Source organism: Dysidea avara, chromosome 3 (genome assembly GCF_963678975.1).
Source record: "Dysidea avara chromosome 3, odDysAvar1.4, whole genome shotgun sequence".
Classification (NCBI taxonomy): Eukaryota; Metazoa; Porifera; class Demospongiae; order Dictyoceratida; family Dysideidae; genus Dysidea; species Dysidea avara.
In genome coordinates, this window is record NC_089274.1 from 17,056,487 (window position 1) to 17,061,887 (window position 5,401).

At 38.1% G+C, this 5,401-nt stretch overlaps 1 long non-coding RNA gene across 1 annotated transcript; it reads left to right on the forward strand.

Annotated features, from left to right (window-relative positions):
• Positions 1–4,158: 4,158 nt before the first annotated feature.
• Positions 4,159–5,139, forward strand: LOC136251843 (uncharacterized). Its single transcript, XR_010699224.1, has 3 exons — positions 4,159–4,354; positions 4,408–4,873; positions 4,927–5,139. It is a non-coding gene; the product is annotated as an uncharacterized lncRNA (long non-coding RNA).
• Positions 5,140–5,401: the final 262 nt, after the last annotated feature.

A 5,401-nucleotide genomic window follows, 5' to 3' on the forward strand; every position in this document is an offset into this window, starting at 1 on the left:
TTGGTATAAGCCCTTTCGTTTGAACTTTAGTGCTGCTTATATACATCAATGACTGATGATTAATAAGCATAATATTATTATTGTAGGCATGGCTCCACATAAGCCCACAGACATATAGACATGCATTTTTTCATGTTGTTCATAATTTGAAACTGCAATTCGGACTTTAGCCTGCTTAGTCTTGTCCTCCACTTCCTTGGGCTGGCATTTGTGGATTTGGAATTCTATATTATAACCTACTCTGTGAGTGCATGCACTTATATTGCCATCTGCATCGCATTCGTGATAAAATCTTTTGACCTTCAGCACTTGTGCTGTAAAGCTTTAATAAATTAACTAGAGTCCATTTGGTTCTACTTGGGGTACTTAGAGATAATGAGTCACTCTCTAGAATTCCTATGGATATAAATACATGAAAATATCAAGGAGAAAACATCCTGACCGCCTGGTAGACTCCTGTAAGCGTTCGAGCGTAAACCGGGTGGCTGCAGGTTCGAGGCTACCTAGGTCCAGTCATGGATTTTTTCTCCTTTCTGCAACTTTTCAAACACACCTTAAGTAGTTAATGTCTTAGTGTCTAATGTCTTTGAGCAGGCTGTAGGACCAGGTGTCCTACAGACCTTCAGCACTTGTGCTGTAAAGCATTAATAAATAAATAATAAAAAATCTGGGTTTGACCCAGATATTCTATAAAGTTGATTAGACCCACTGACCTGGACAAAATGTGACATTTCAATCCTGTCAGGCATACATAGTCAGTGGTATTTGGATTTGGATTTTATTACTGTGTAAGACAGCTGTATAGCTGGTACAACACTGGGGGAATGCAACTGCCCAACCCCAAATAATAGACACAATACATTCTAAAATTGTATGATTGTTAGATTATCTTAAGTGTTTGGTCCAGACGCTAGTCATGGCTATTATATGTTATACCAGCATTTTATGAAATGGAAAGGTTAAATTTCCTATAATTGTGCATGTTTGTCCCTCCTTTACCACTCATGTTGACACTCCATTAATAAATGCAATGGATGGTACTTGGTGCAGTTTGTTGTGAATTGGGAATCCTTTTGGTTATGGTAATCATCAACTTACATATTTTACTAATAGGATGTTTCTTAAATTGTGGTTATCACATATGACATACAAAAACGGTGCTACCTTGACTATCGCTTTTATAAAGGGCAGGATTTTCATTCTTGTACAGTTAGCTATATGGGCAAAGACTATCGCATTAACTTCTGGGACACTGCTGGTAAGAGGTGCACATGTATACACTGTTGTTATTTTGATCTATACCAAAAACACCCTATAGCTGTGAAAAAAGGTGTGGGCCCCAAAAAAAACTAGGTTGAAAGAACATATGAAATCAAAGGTGGTAATGGCCGAAATGATGCTAATGTCAATGACATGCAACATGATTGACATTAGCACAATTGCAGCCATTTCTTGGCCACCACCTTTCACAACTTCTTTCACCCTGGCTTTTTGGGACTTCACCCTGTTTTTCACAGCTTGGCTGTTTTGGTTTAGATGTCACTCCTCTTTGTAATATAAAACCTGAAACCAGCCATTAGCTGGCTTTGGGACTGATTTTTTACTTGTTTTTAAACCAGGCGTGCACCCACAACAGAGGCCTGCTGTGGGCGTGCGCCTGCAGTGGTTTGCTGAAATAGTTTTCCAAAAAAATGTGTGTATGTTTGTATGTATATAATTATGTATGTATATTTTTTTGTCATTCCGCACCCACGTGAACAAAACCTTTGTCAGCCTTTATGTGAGGAATACAGCCTGTATTAAACTTCCAGGCAGGTAAGCTTTGGTTAATGCATGCCAGTTAATAAAGTCTTACTACCTTAGTTAATATGTGTGTATATTTAATTGTCTAATTTTTGTGTGTATTTTGTGTGCTTTTTTGTACTCAGGCATGGAAGAATGGCTATGCCAAATGTCATGAGTTCAAGCAAAATCACCGGTTTGAAATGAAGGCATTTCCCAATGGGCTGCACAGGCGTCAACCAGCCAAAAAACAACAGAGGCTACTGGGTATAAGGAATTTCTTTTGAGTTGAAAGGGGGAGGGGCATGTCTATACATAAACTAAGAGCAGCTTTGCCTGGAGAACTTGCATAAGAAAATGCTATAGACAAACTATAAAATAGTTTAGATATTTTGTGCATTATTAGTGGGTTAGAGTGGTTTGTTCGAGCATAGATAATATACCCCCCTGGATTGGAAACTGCACCATGCGCCCATATAGACTTTGTACAAAAACCAGTATCCTTATGCCTGTTTCATACCTCAACAGAAGTTAATCCTATTACAGCCGAACAGTGGTATTAGCGTAAGGTGAATGACTTGTGGGGTTGTTATGATAATTGTTTTGGTAGTTTGACCACTTCGCATAACTTTGGTTAGAAGTCTTACGATGGCAGATTATGTGCTGTGGGGGAAGCACATTTAGATAGAAAAATGAAGAGTGATTTGTAACTTAATTCTCTACAGAGTGACTTGGCACAACTGAACTTGCCTACAGGGTAACTTGTAATGTAGCTAAACTCTCTACTGGTGACTTGCAATGTAGCTGAATTCTCTACAGCAAGACTTATATTAAGCTGAACTCTTTACTGTGTGACTTAAAATGTGGCTGAAGTCTCTACAGGAAGACTTGTGGTGTAGCTGAACTCTCTATTGGGTTACTTGTAATGTAGCTGTACTCTCTACATGAGTGACTTGTTACATAGCTCTACTCTCTCTACAGGTAATATAGCTGAATTAACTTTCTACAGGGAGACTTGTAATGCAGCTGAACATTCTACAGGGTGACTCAACCTCTCTATTAGGTGACTTGTAATGTAGCTGAACTCTACAAGGAGACCTACAGGGTGACTTTTTGTTTGTAGCTGTACTCTTTACAGGGTTACTTTTTTGTAACTGAACTCTCTACAGGGTGACTTGTTATACAGCTGAAATCTCTACAGAGTGACTTGTTTGTAGCTGAACACTCTTAAAAAGTAGTCAAACTCTTTACAGAGTGACTTGAAATGTGTAGCTGAACTCTCTACTGGGTGACTTGTTCATAGCTTAACTGTCTACAGGGTGACTTGCTGGTAGCTTAAACGTTCTACAGGGTATAGTACATTTGCGTTCACTTGAACCTTTTTTAATTTGGACCTTCTTTATTTGCCAAATAACTTGCCAACTCAATAAGGTATGAATTTCAAATTTGTACCATTTGGAAGCCCATGTTATGAAGCTATAAAAATTCTGCTGTACATTGCTATTGAATCCTGTTTGACTGCATAGTTCTGTGAATATATTTGTGGTAAACCCAAGGAAGCCAGATCATGCATTTTCAATCGACAGTTAGTGCATTTTGGTTACATAATAACTGTCTACCCACTGGTTGATCTAATTTACAAAGCCTTTGATTTTTATTCAGCTATAGGAAGTCCAAGTGAACGCGAACGTACTATAGTCGATCTCTCAACAGGGTGACTTGAATTCTCTACAGAGTGACTTGTAATATACCATAGCTGAATGCTCTAATAGAATATGTAGCTGACTGCTCTGATAGGGTAACTGTACTATTATTTTGATCGTGCACTTGCTACAGGTAGTTGGTTGATTATTCTTTCCACTGAATGGCCTTTCTAAGATAATTGATCTGTTTACTTTTCAATTTTCAACTCATCCGCTTTGACAGTTTGTCTGACAATGAAATTAATTGATTTTATTCATGAAACTAGATCATGTGCCTGATACACATGGTTGGTGTTTTTATTATAACTCAATGGTGTTTATCTTGATTCTACCAAAATGCACTCCTACAATGGTTAACTTATCTACAAACCCATTTTCAATCCTTGAAGCAATTTACCCCATAGCCATGACAAAAAAATTGCACATAACTCTTTTGTTTTAATCTTATCTGTATGAAAATTGGTTGTAAATGTGCTGTATGATGCTGCTACAGCCCTCTTAATTTGAAGTAAATGACTGAAGTATGAGCATGACTATTTTTCAAAGTGGTGGGTGAACAGAAATACAATACGAAGACAATAAGACAATCTTCAAAGACGCATATCTCAGTGATGGCTAGGCAGATTCAGCTCAAATTTGGTATAGAAGGTGCCCCACCCAGATGTTTCCACAACAAAATTTCCATTCAGGGACTATAGAGCTACGGATGCATGAAAACGGCATTTCTTGGTTCCTGTACTGTCTGATGTGTGCCCACACCAGCTGTACTCTGCTGCATGACACATTACTGTGTGTATTGATATGAGTAATTTTAAATTGGTGTAGGACAAGAAAGATTTGTGCACGATCAACGAAAGTCACTGAATGGGGTAAGTCACAATGGTGTATTATATCTTTGTTACATTCCCTCCTTTATATACAGTCATTTTTTTAAAACTCATCAGCGGCCTTCATAGTATATGACTATTGTAAGCCAGAAACACTAAATTGTGTGCCAGAGTGGAAAGAAATAATTGATTTTATGGTACGACAGAGAAATGGTGACCCTATTCTGTTTTGTTCTTGCTAACAAGGTACATATTATTCAGCTACGTTAGCATATTTGCTTTCCTTGTAAGTGTGATGTGGGCTGCTCTGACATTAATGTTGAAAATTTCTGTCAAACTTTTGGCTTTGCTGGATACTTCAAGTGCTCAGCCAAGAAATTCAATCAACTACAAACAGATAACCCTACAGGGAGTTCAGCCAGAAACAAGTCACCCTGTAGAAAGAATCCTGTAGAGAGTTCATCTACAAGCAAATCACCCTGTAGAGAGTTCAGCTACATTTCAAGTCACCCAGTAGAGAGAATGGGAATGGATACAGCAGTAAAGACTATGGTAAAGAAGGTATTTATTACTTCATGTAGCAACCACACAGTACATGGCACTGTTTTCTGTAGGTGTTGGAACAAGGTCCTGAGGTGCCAGAGACTTGTGTTGTTCCTGCAGAAGACATTGTTATTGGTTACCAGTATCATTCTGCAAGCTCATCGACTAAAGGATGCTGTTCATGAACATTTTTAAATACACTACATCACACACACACACGCATGCACGCACGCACACACACACACACACACACACACACACCATGGAACATTATGCAATTGATTTCTGTCCATACAAAATTTTGCTGATTTTAATTAAAATTTGAATGCATTGTATAAGTGCATTGCACACTGTTCTAGAAAACTACATGTCTCATTTAGCTCGCTGAAGCATTAACTTACATGCACATAATTTTACATGTAGTTATAATTAATTTGAGAGAGAACACCGTCAATGATAAAGTTGATAATAAATATGATAGCAATGTTAATGCGAGTCCTCAGACACATGCGACCACGGATATGGTCCAAAAGAGCCTACATGCAT